Source organism: Scophthalmus maximus, chromosome 6, assembly GCF_022379125.1.
Source record: "Scophthalmus maximus strain ysfricsl-2021 chromosome 6, ASM2237912v1, whole genome shotgun sequence".
Taxonomy (NCBI): domain Eukaryota; kingdom Metazoa; phylum Chordata; class Actinopteri; order Pleuronectiformes; family Scophthalmidae; genus Scophthalmus; species Scophthalmus maximus.
This window is the reverse complement of record NC_061520.1, coordinates 5,713,395-5,726,613: the sequence shown is the minus strand read 5'-3', so window position 1 is coordinate 5,726,613 and position 13,219 is coordinate 5,713,395. Positions and strand designations below refer to the sequence as shown.

At 46.0% G+C, this 13,219-nt stretch overlaps 1 long non-coding RNA gene across 1 annotated transcript; it reads right to left on the bottom strand.

Moving 5' to 3' along the window:
• Positions 1 to 6,009: 6,009 nt before the first annotated feature.
• On the bottom strand, positions 6,010 to 13,172 carry LOC118310026. Its single transcript, XR_004793672.2, has 2 exons — positions 12,207 to 13,172; positions 6,010 to 6,614 (listed from the first exon to the last, which is right to left on the bottom strand). It is a non-coding gene; the product is annotated as an uncharacterized LOC118310026 (long non-coding RNA).
• Between the last annotated feature and the right edge of the window lie 47 nt (positions 13,173 to 13,219).

The following is a 13,219-nucleotide window of genomic DNA, read 5'->3' as shown; positions in this document are numbered from 1 at the left end:
AGCTTCCTTCAACGAGTATGAACAACAACAAAAAAAACACCTTTAACTTTATTTGGCCGGAAATTTGTGAAATCCCCCTCGGCAGAGACCGACATGGCCACAAACAGCTCATTCATTCATTCATAATTCTAGTCATTCATCTTCGTTATGTGGACAGACAGTTTGTTACCAGAGGGCGGGGGGGTTGCCATGTTTCTCAGAGAAACCCTCCCCTACAGTGGACGTATTGAGAGGAAGTCATCGTCCATTCATTTCATCCTCCCTTCCAGCTCCCCCAGAAAAAAAAAGAAGCCTCTGTCGCCTTACTTACATTTTGCAGTTATTTGGTGATACAAATAAGTATATAAATAATAATATAAAACACAATGAAGGGATCGCTGAAGGTTTTTGCGTTGCAACCTGAGGCTGACGTGAATGTCTGTACCACATTTCACGCCAAACTATCAATTGAAGTCAACTTCTCCGTGGCCTCGGAGAAGAGTTCAGGGGGAAATCGCCATCGGTCGGCACGACTCTTCCTCCACAGGGACCGGAAGTGTGGATTATAGGTGGAATATGTGGAACATCGCCTGGCTGCATCTGTAAACGAAACCAGGGCGAACGATAGGCCGGCACGTGTGCAGTGACTGTTGTCGCGTGAAGTAAAACTGCAGTCAACACAGTGGCTTTCCATTCGATTCAACACAAGCCCCTGACCCAGTGGTCCAGCTTTTTGCACACAGCCATGTGCTTCTTCTTTTTTATAATAGTACCATGAATAAATACATGTATTGCTCCTCTCCTCTGCCCTCAACAAACAGATCAGCGGAGCAAAGCTACGTGAGTGACAGCGAGAAACATTTGTTGTTTCTCGCTGATTTTCTGCTTCTCCAAAAATCACAGATTCCTCCTCCTCTTCCTCCTCTTCCTCCTCTTCTTCCTCCTCCTCCTCCTCCTCCATCAAATCCTGTTTTTCCAGTGCGTCAGTCGACCCCACCCATCCTGGCTCTTCTGTCCCATCACTGTCACAGTGCCTTGAAATGTGGATCTCCTGACACTGCTATGACACTGAACGCCATTATGGCTTTTAAAAAAGAGAGATGAAGAGTTTTATTTCTTTTGTGCGATTGTCAAATTATTACAAACGCAATGTTTCTCAGAACGTGCATGGGGGGTTGTTCTTTGTCCGGTTTTCTTTTTTACATTCAACTTCTTTCTGTGTCCAAATTCTGTGTGCGAGGAAATAATAATAATAATAATAATAATAATAATACATTTCATTTGTAGAGCACTTTTCATTGCTAAAAGCAAACTCAAAGTACTAAAAGTCCGTCTGTTTCTCTTTGTGGGCTGGGTTTTGTGGGAATTCAGTTTTTCCCTTTCGTAACGCATCTTCAAAAATGAAGAGGAGAATAATGTTAAACTCTTGAGGGCGGCGGACAAGACTGATTTAACACATAATGCCTTTTATTCTGAGTGATGTAAAATAGAGTCACTGAAAACACCATCATTTAATTATGATATGAATATCAGAAACGAAGCAATTCTTAACGCCTCCATCTTTAAACAATTGTTTGTAGGTTATGCACAGGGTATTCGTGGGTTTACAAAGAATTGCAATCCCTCAATTTGTATGTGTAATAAACACTGCTGGTATGAAAACATGATTTTCTTGATGTAATTTTCCACAAGACGATGTAAAGAGTTATGCATGCACGACGGACAGTGCGTCGCTATGACAACTGGAGTCTGTGTGCACACAGCCCACTAAATATGACTTACATCCCTTCAACAGGATGCGTAATACAACTATGAGTCATAAAATAATAACTGCTCATACTTTTGTTCATAAACGTGAAAAATATATACCTACTGTACATACTTTTTATTCTACATGTGAGTGTGTTTCAAAGCACTAACTGACCACCTTTTTTCAGATACTGGAGGTTCGAGTTCAAGTGCCGTTGCGTTGGAGACACGGAGTTAACAGTGACAGTCAATCTCTTCACAGGAAGACGTAAAAACGGAATAAAAGCTGCTTCCCATCACGTCGACCTTTCAAGATCACCATCCCATGGTTGCCGTTTGAACGGTGTCAGCACACACACACACACACACACACACACACACAGAGGAGGAAGAAGCCTGCTCATCAGCTCTGCATGACACCAACTACTGCATCCTGTCCCCCGTCACACTGTCAAGGCACAACAACAGGGGAAACCCCGCCTCAGGGGAAGTGATGCAGTTTTACACAGGAGGTAAACGAGAAGAAAAGGGTTTTTACGCCACACAGACGCACACTCGTCGGAGGAAAACCTGGCCGCCTGACTCGTGCAAAGGGCCGTGATTCATTATCCGAACCGCTCCCATGCTGTGGTCCGTGCGGTCGGAGTGGTTATGGCACAAACCCCTCCTCGTTGATAATAGTGTTGAAGCTCCTCTTTAAAGCCGTTCTCATGAGCAGGGCGGATGGAGATCTTTAGAGCTCAAGACAAACAAGGCAGAAGTGGTTCCCACTGTGGCCTCGGCATTAGACCAGAAACAGATGTTTAGCATGAACGGCAGCCTGCCAACGCTCTGTGAGGGATCCCAATGCTCACGTGACTTCCCATATTTATTTCTTTCTGCTCTTTGTGTAAGCGCCTTCAGCAATATATGGATTCGATTGACCAAAAAACGGTCCGTGTGTGTGTGGGATTCTGGGAGATCGATTGTCAGATGTTGAACATGATAATCGTGTGATTTTCTGGATAATCGCACCCGAAACGAAGAATGTGTCCGTTGCCTCTGTAGGGAGCGGTTCCTCTTCCACGGAGTTCCGTCATGTTGTGCCGCCGTGTATTTTCATACAACCACGAAGGCCACTGTGCTGTATGTTCTCATCTTCAACATCTTTGTCACTCCCATCAGTAGAGGCCATGATCCGGGCCTGGTCGCCATATGCTACCCGACCAGCTTCAATACTTTGTTCCAAAAAGATCCCCCCCCCCCCACCCGATTTGTTGTTTTTCGATGACGCTGGTGGAGAGGACTAAAGTCTAAACACGTTGATCCAAAATCTCCTGCATGTGTTCACCTGCGTTGAGATAATGCGAAGGCTACAGGATGTGAGTCATCGCAGTCTCCCTCATCAAAACGTCCAGTGACCCCGTGCGCCCCCGTGTGGGCATTGTCACCGCGTTTTCTTCACGAATTGTTCAGGTTTTTCCCACTCATTCGTCTCCCGTCTGTATTTCGGTATATGAAAAAAAGCAGTTCATCGCTGTGATCATGTTTGCACGATGATCCTGTCTTCCTGCTCTCCTTTCACCTCCCTGTCAGCAGGTGTGGCCGTTCACAACAAATGCAAAAAACACGTGCAACGTCCAACGCGGTTGGTCGACATGCCACAGAAAAACGATTTTCTATTTTTACAAGTCAGCCACAACCTTAAATGCATACCTAGGCAAGTGTTAACAAAGTAACGCCTACGTAATGTCTGCCAGAATTAGCCGACATTAAACCACTGGTCACACCGGATCAGGTCGGGCTGCAGCTGCAAAACCTCCAGTTCATTGAATGGAGCAAATTCAACTTTTACTTTGCATGAGGATATGCTCGGCCTTTCTTATACACCAGGTCTTCACTACATATGCGGTGTAATAAATCAACATATTATCTTGTAGAGTTAGTCATTATAAACAGTAATGGTCAGAAGAAGTTTGACTAAAACCAAAGTTGAGAATGTACAGTCTGTTTAAGTGTATTTATTCACCATCCCTTAACCTGACCAGAGGTCAGAGGTCAGAGGTCAGAGGTCGGTCTGTGCTCAGTTCCGATGTGGTATCTTCCCTCTGGCGGTAGAAACCGGACGCTTCCACCTTTTATTCCAGAGGAAAAATAGAAAGTTGTCAACGGTGCAATCTGGGAGAGGTTTGAATATGAAATGCACCTTTTCTGTCATATTGTCCATTATATCATAACCTTACAGGATACAGGCTTCTCCGTCAAACGTCTGCCGAAGGTCTTGATTTGTTTTTCTATGTCTGATGAATGTAGACTTCCGTCCCTGTTTACACACAGAGTGTTTTGCGTCTCTCTCTGTGCGTTGAAGTACAGCTGATGTGGCACGTGAGGCACAGTCAGTGCCAAAGTAATGTTTCACGTGTTATGTCTCAGGGGAAAGTTTTGTTTTTTAACAGTCTGGCAAGTACAGATGTGTACCTGTTCTATTTCTGTGACTTTGCACCCGCACTTATTGCTTCTGTCATGTTTACAGTGCCTTGTGAGTCCATGCGGGCTGGGTAAACCTAAAACTATCCTCTTTTTCTTTTATTTCCAGCCCCTTTGTCTGATACGACCAATCTGTCGTCAGGCCTCCTCCCCCATCGGCTGAGCTCCAAGGAACATTCTGGATCTCGCTTGGAACAGCCAAACACACCGGCCACACTTACCACATCATAGTGAAGCCGGCGCGGCAAGTGGAGGCAGGGCTGTGTGGAGTCGAGAATTGATGAGGCCGACGCTGACGTCATGTTCCATTGAGGCACTCCCTGTGATTCATCAGCGAAACGACGTCGAGTGAACATGTCCTTGTTTGCCGTTGGTATAGCAACACACTCAGAATATATCTTCACCCACTCACCAGGGCCGCCTCCTTGCAGACACTACGGATGATAAGCAGGTCGTGCTGGCGGTAGAGATTTTTTTTATCCCTGTCTGGCCATTCAATATTCAAAGCTTTTGTTATTTTTTTCAAGCCTCGACTGAGCTCAACAACACGCGTCGCTCCGTGTGAGAATGTCAGCGGGTCGTGGGGGAGTCACTAACCTCGCTGCCGACCCTGTCCGGGGTCGGCAGGGAGATATGGAAAATCAATCTGGTGGTTCAACAGTGTCAAATGATGGCTATGTATCTGTAATTCATACCTCAAACAGCAGAGGCAGCAAAGGGTCAACGCAACATCTGACTTGGCCGCTCAGTTGATTATACCCATTCACACACATATATTTATATATTTAACCCTGTAGGTGGTCCGTGTCGTATAGAGCACATGACGCCACAGTGCTTTCAAAGTTTTACTAGGATGGAGAGACAGCAAATAAAGGCCAAACTGGGAATACAACATGTATTAGCAGTCAGTGCCGTCATTTCCCCGGAAGCAAACAGGATTTATATGGCCTTATGTATATAATCAGAGGAACATAGAATCAAACATTACTTATTTAAAATAAATAATGCCATGTACTACATTGACACTCAATCATTAACACATTTGCTAGGTCATTAGGTAAATGACAAGGTTTTCACAGAGTTTCAAAATCTGATATTCACGTTGTGACCAAAATTTGGCCTTAGGTCGGTTTATTGTCCCGGGAAAGGGGGAAGTTCAGTTTCACAACAGTGTACATTCGTCCAAACCACAGACCACGAAACAAACAACAGAGCAAACGTCACTGAACAGCAACAACAAAAGGCAAGGACATTTAACACAGGATGTATCGTGTCCACAATGATACAGTTCATGCTGCAAGATGCCAAAATAAATCTTTTTGCGTAGAACTACAATAGCCAGGATTCATCATTTTGTTTCCTGTTAACCTCGACAGTGTGGGTTCATGAATACTGTACTTATGCGTAACTTAGCTGAATGTTATTGCTTATGTGCCCATGTAGTCTCAATGTGACGGAGCGTGAGAACACCACGCAGGCGTGGTTTATAAGATTACTTGGTGCAATTAAATTGAATTCAAATCTCAAAAAGAACTGCCTCCGCTCTGGGGTCTATCAAGGATAATGACTATTAATAGTTCAGACATCGTACAGTTGATGTTAACCTTGCGTCTCTCTTCCTTTATAAACTGAACTGAAGAGACGTGATGTTGACAAACTGTGGAAAATGTTAATATAACTTGAAGCTGAAAATGTATATTTGCACTTAAATGTGAGACTGGCCTCTGTAGCATTAAACCAGAGAATCTCTTTCTAGAGAAACTAGAGAACAGGAGTGACGACAAGGTGGTAACAGAACAACTCCACTGCAGTAGGTTGTGATTTGACAACATCTTTTATTTTATTTTTTGAATTTGTACCCAGTCAGGGTCATCATCCACTGTCAAAAGGTTTCCAACTAACTCGGTGGCCTTGGTTGGGAGCGAGGATTGGCAGCTCCATGCTGCCATCTTCTGGCGCTCTGAGGGGAAAAATATACCGTGCAGCCGCCGAGGCCGAATCTTTGTTGACATTCCCTCGACATTGTAACCGATTTCAAATGGTGCTAGACATGATGGAAACTCTGAACACCAGACGAAAACGGTCAGCCTTGGTGAGAGGGGGGTCCAGTGGACTTTGGGACATCTGATGCACGGAGAACCGATCTTGTCTGGTGTCATCAGTGAATATCTTGTTTGTTTGTTTTTTATGTCTGCTCAGTCTGTTAAACTGAATGAATGTACCATAGATGTTGAACATCGCCAGCAAAGTGCAGCCCTAAACCTTCGGCACACCTGTCGGCTTTGCTGAAGTCTGTTCCCGCTCAAGAACACCGATTTCAAATGGTGCTAGATAGGATTACATACTCTAAAACACCATCTGAAACCAGTTCCCTGGGGAGGAGGCCTTTAGGAGAGAACGCCTGGAAGCCACTTCCCCGTCTGAAATGAGAAAAAAACAACAACATTACTGTTATCACCTTGGAACATATCTTTTTTTTTTTTTTTATGACTGATCGGACACTGCCAGTATGAGATAATGTCAATCACATGAATCAACATTTGACTTCATTTTACTAAGTCAATTATTCTAATACAATTCATATTCAAATTCAAATTCAAATTCAATGGAAGTGGCCAATTCTATCAGTGGGTTCACTTGATTTGTTTCGATAAATGTAATGTAATTGATAGTAATTTGGTTTTCACTCGGAGAGATGCTCTTTTCAAAACTGCTTATTGATGCTGTCCTTACAGACCCATCATCTGAACAAAACGTTGAATGAATATTGATACAGTAACGACAACGGTAAGACAAAATACTGGCAGTTATTTAACCCTTTCCTGTTGGTTCTGGCAAAGGTAAACAAGTCCAGACTCCTTTGGGAACCCATCATAAAGAAACACTAAATATGAAGTCTAGGAAGTGATGGTGAAATTGCAGAAAATCACGTCTGATATTAACCATCATCTGAACTCTTGGTTATTTAACATGAAAACAGATTACCCACCTGTTTAATCACACACACACACACACAAACACACAAACACACACACACACACACACACACACACACACACACACACACACCATGGAGTGAAATGTCCTCACACATAACATTTTGATCGCTTCAAAAACTAATACGTGCTAGAAGCCTTATGTTATCTACATGTTATCTAGCCTTATGTCTATGCACCTGCTAAGTTTCAAATATTCCCCCAAGTCAGTGTTTGCTGCCGTCCTGTGGAACCGGGGGGGGGGTTACTCTTTTTTCCAAAGGCAAGACAGACAGACAAAGAACCAAAACTTGATAAAAATGCAGGCTGTTGGCCGGCACCGAGACCATGAGTCATGGCCAGCTCATCTGAGAATGACACAGCAGCTTGGTTCCTTGCGTTACAAGTGCATCAGATGACGAGAAATCTCGGTGTGAGAAAGGGGCACGGCGGCAGACTGGCACCGGAGAGGAACCCACGACAAAAAAACGTCTATGAATCATTACTGTGGAAAAACAGATCTGTGCAGCAGCTCCCCGTAGACTTCATTGTAATGCACAATAGGACAACTGTGTCCTTCTCCCGGGTCGGTCCCAGGCACCCAAGTCCCACTCCGGTACCGAGTGGGCGGAGAAACCAGGTCCTGAAATAAGTACGGATTCGTTAGAATGAACCCCCCGGTGGCCGCGGTGCATTATGGGAACATACAGATAACGCGTTTCGAGACTTTCTCTAGTCGCTGGCACGGTTTCTATTTATATTTTGGAATGACAAGACAATACCAAGACACTTTGTGTGGGGGGGGGGGGGGTCTCACTGGATTCTATTCGTGACACTGGCATTAATCCTGTCTTGTCAAGTGTCTCAGACGCTGTTGTCCTGTTGATGGGGGAAACGTGACGTAGCGACTAATCCAAACCCTTCATGTGTCTTTCGGGGACAATTTCCCTGTCTGTCACTCCCTAATCCTCCCCACTGGCAAGTTTAGTGACTTGGCTTTCGAAAACACAAGAGCCCTTGTTGGACTATATATATTTTGAACCGCTGATAATGAAACCTGGGCATATACGATGGCCATCGTGGTTTTGTGGACATGGACTTTGGACCCCCCCCCCCGCAAAAAATTCAACCTTTATGATATCCTCGATTTGGACAAGCACCCCCAGTGTTTACACAAACACAGCGTCAGCGTGGAGAGAAACTCTGAGGGCCGCAGCGCTGTTTTCATCTGCGTCCTCCTTGTTCTTGCTATTCCGACTCCTCCCCCATGCAACAGTGCTATTTGTGAACTCTGTATCTACCTCTCTCTCTGTCTTGCTTTGTTTTCTCTTTTTTACTACGAGCTCTCTCCTCGCCGTCTATTGTGTGTTGCAGCGACCGCTTTTTGCACCGGAGCAGTTTTTTTTTCTCCTGCCGAGTCACATGACCCGTCCGCTGCTGGTTAAAGGCGCATCGGCCCCCTTCAAAACCAAAACCACAAGCGAACTGCGCCAGGGTCGGTTTAGTTTGCAGCCACTGTGTTGGACTGTAAGCGCCGTATGTCGCCGGGTCAGATCGCTGCAAATGCATTCACATAAAAGTCAACAACACAAATAATTCTTTAATCGGAAAATACTGTATAAAATGATTCTTATTGTATGAGTATGGCAACTACGAATTGTAGTAACAAATCCCGCTGGACAAACTGGCAGCGGTCCAAACTGTGTCAAAGGGAGAGGCAGCGGGTTGGGTCGCATTGGAGCGCGGTGACGTACACGCTGGTTTCCTTTATGTTTGTGACTCTTGTGCGAGCGTAGCGGAAGGGGGCGGGGCCGTGTGCATGTGTGCACGTGCGAACGGGGTAGGTGGTTAATCCTCTTAGAGATTAGAGGTCCCAATTTATCGGGAGTGAGAGGGGCGAGACTCGTTGAGCTCCTCCGCATTCGTTTCAATCCAGGGAAAATGACAGATTATGTAATCTCAAGGTTCCCGTCATATTGTTGACATCAATACGCTTGGTTTTATATATATATGTATATATGTGGGTTGTGATTATTTACAAAACGGAAAACAGTCGAATGGTCGTTTTTTTAAAGTTTGTGTTACTGTGAAAACAAGTTTACAGGAATCACATGAAGAATCAAAGCCAAAGGGGGACACGGACTTCACTTCCTGCCAGACTTTGCTCGCACAGACAGTGTCCGCCAACTTCAATCGCCTGGATAACTCATTCTCCTCGGTGCAGCAAATTGCGAAATCTTTCGGAGCCGTCACACGTCCAGATGAGCCTGACACTTTTGTTTGTTCTCTCTGTGCTGCGCGATGGGTGGAAAAAATAGAAGCGGCGATTTACACTTTGTCACTCTGGCTCCGGCTCTGGGTGTTGGGAAATAACAGAAGACTTGCTGATAACGGCAGCGAGTTTATGAGTTAAATGGCTCGAGATAAAAGCGTTAGGCGTAGGTTTGAAATGCGGGTTGTTTTCGTGAAAATCTGGCCGGCATCCCCCATTGATTAACTGTAAATGTTGGGGAGGGGGGGGGGGAAACACCAAAGCCTGTCTCATTATTTCACCCCTTCCCCTATGTGCTGTCCATCAAACACAAATCGTTACAGAAGTTACTACAAACCTCCGCACGATGTAGAATCACGGCAATGAATGGCGGCAGCAAGGAGACGTCCCCCTTTGAGTTTCAGCGCAGTCGCTTATACAGTATTCTTCCCCCTCTCGCAGCACGCTAGGTGTCTTAACTGCTCATGATACCTGCGAACGAACGCCGCCCCACACTTCGTCTAATAATAATACATCATCATCCAGCGAGGCCAGCAGTGCTCCGGGGGTTTAATTTTAGCTCTGTCATCTCTTGGCTCGGTGCCACCTCCATTCCTGTAATCTGTGTGTGTGTAGGAGGGATCTGTTTTAAAAAGGCACTGGGTCGCTCACCGTTTTTCCTCCGAAGGTTCATGATGAGGGCCACGGGTGACGCTGGCCAGACTCACACTGCCTCTAGGTTTGGCCTGACAGTATCTCCTGAATTGCATTCGCTGGCGTGATTATTGATACATTTCTCTTCAGAGTAAAACCAAGTTCCGAGCATCGCATTTAAGCCCCCGTTGTGCTGGGCGCTATTGAGGTCACGTTTCCTTGTCGGTGAAAGTGGGTCACTCGTTCCAATGGTCAGCCTCAGGAGACACGGCAAAACATTACGACGGCAGAGGGACACGATAATCACAACAAAAAAAAATATTCTGCTGAGCTTTGGCAGACGAAAGACATCTGATATGAACCAGATTCTTTCATTCATGTTTTTCCAGGATGAAGTGAACAGTAAGAAGGGACTTTCTGCTGTCAGGTCCATCCCTGACACTCTTCCAGCGATCAGTTGTCAGCTTGTACTTCCTCCCGTGACCCTTTACCTGTTTGTTTCAAAACTACTAATGGCATTCCCTCGGGAGTCAAGTTTCTATTCAGTACACATAATTAATTCCTTCCCCTCCCCTTCTCTCTCCCCCTCTCTCCACTTCCTTGCCAGCAGTTTAGCAACTCATGAGGTCTACTGCTGATTCACCCATTGACCGAACAAATCCACTTGTCATGAAGGAGGTTCGCTCCCCTCTGTGTGGCTAATTTTCACCTCAGAGGCTCTCCGCGGCGAGTAAGCACTTCATCTCCTGTCCTCCTGGCAGGTAAAAGCAGTGGGAGGCACCACGCCCCGCTTTTCTTTTTTTTTCCCCTCTCACCACGCCGGGTCATTACGAAGGCACAAGAGGCCCCGCGGCCCTCTGAGTCAACAGCAACTTGTGTGTCATCACACCAGGCGTGTCCGTGTCCTATACTGCGCTCTCTGGCTGGTGTGAATTACAAGCTAGAGCGAAAGAAGGGAGACAAATCTGCTTAAATGTCAACAACAACTCTGAGGAGCACAAACTCAGTAAACAGAGTGATCAAGGCTGGGGGGGGGGGGGTTACGCAAGTTATGTAATCACAATTGTTTTGTCCATGAAATGAATACCAAATTATGTTAGGAAGGAAGCCCGGAGATTAAAAGGTGACAGTAAACTGTTTCCAGGGAAAGATGAGAAATACCTGTGCGTCAACATCCCACAGCATACGACACAAAAGCATTGTGTTGCTCGACAGCACCCCCTAGCGGTGGGGGACCGAGCTTGTTTTCACCTTATCAAGTGCGCACCGAGGAGCCAGCTTACTATTAAGGACTTCCTTGGATCTCTGTGACGCAGCAAACGTTGTTTGACACAACGAACACACAAAACAAGCTGCGTCACCACTGTTTCTGCTCCCTGGACGCCGATTTCTCTCCTCCCCTTCTCTCTGGAATTACGCACAGAACAGAACAACCCTCTCCGAGCGTCAATTGGCGACCATGTTTGGAAAGTGTTGTGATTTTGTTATAAACAACCAGTGATATTTGATATCACAAGGGGGGGGGGGGGCGTGAGCACGAGTCCATGAGGTGTTAAATGGTCGTGCCAATATGAACTGCGTAACACCGTCCTCCTCTCCCACAACAAGGATTACGCACTACCCATCTCTTGCGCAGCATCCTATTCCAAGCTCTTCCCTTCGCACGCCATCCCCGCCGACTCCACGCGTTGTTTACATCCTCGCTCTCTGTTTTGTTTTGGACGTTGGAGACGGGCACACAACTCCAGCTTCCCGGCGAGCTCGGCTCGTGCGCAGCGGAAATTCCCATCTGGATTCCGCGCGGCTCGTCGGTCCTCCTCGCTGACGCAGTTTAAATTTACCTGTTGTCATGTCGATGATGAAACACTCGCGATGACCGGAAACAAGTGTCCTACAGCACGGGCCGTCCTCTCTCCGTGGCACTGTGGAGACTGCGTACACGCCACTTTTCTTTTTCTTTATGATTCGTTTCCATTTGCGCCTTTGGGCTTTTTGAAAAAAAAATCTTATCCCCCCCACCCTTTTTTTTTCGCCGAGCAACTCGAGTGGTTACGAAGCCACTAGTGGTATTCTCTTACGCGACATACGCAGCGTTGTGTCGCTCTCGCTCCATAATAACCTGGGTAACTTACGTGTTTATCCCGAGCCTGCTGCGTCTCCCTCCCCGTGCGCAAGGGGGGATCGTCCGTGTGTCCCGGCCGGCGACCCGGTCAGACCCCGGGTCCTCGTTCCTCGCTCCGCCAGGGCTCCAGTTTCATCCTCGCTCACACACAGACGCACACGGTCGCTGTTGGCAATCTCGGTGCGTTACGTTCGACTACAGTGCGTCCCCCGGACGATTTTCCATAGCGCAACGCGGAAGCTCCGCCCCCGACACTCCCCCGGCCGCCGGTTGGTCAGGGCGGCTGGACCAGTCCTTCCGTCATCGCCAGAATCACATGTGGCTGACGCATGTTTACAAACATCGGCGAAATCACATGGTAATGGAGCCGCTTTACCGTAAACTACCTCCCCTTGACGCGCAGCTACCAGATGTGCCGAGCGTCTTTATAAGAATAAGAGATACTGTTTTTTTTATATTTTACAACCACGCACAACATGGCAGTGGTCATAAAGATCGCACGTGGGCGATAACCGAGCATTTTATATAGGTAAGGGAGTAGGAACTGCTGCGTCACTCGATTGTTCCCTCAGGCCACTGGGTCCCCACCTGGACATTAAAAACAATTATTGAAAATCAAACAGTCATTTATTGTCATATGTACAGCAAAAACAAATGGTACACCGCACAATTAACTCCGGTCATCCTCTATTACACAGTTAAATAAAAGAACAATTTGCAATATATGGAGAATAATATACAATATCTGAGGCAGAACATGTATTTATTTGTTTCTCTTCTGAATTGCTGGATTTACATTCACCTGTGCCTTCCTGCACTCTATAAATAGGACAATTTCCAGAATTGACCAATTTCCTGAAATCCTGTCACATTTGTTGTTGCTCACACAGGTACACACGTCATTTTAAAAATAAAAAGATTGTGCACCTCTGACCTTTATAGAGAAGCTTTAAAGTCTTCATTAGGTCAAAAATAATTAAAGAGAATATTCGTAGTTGCTACACATAAAAGCCTCCTGTTATT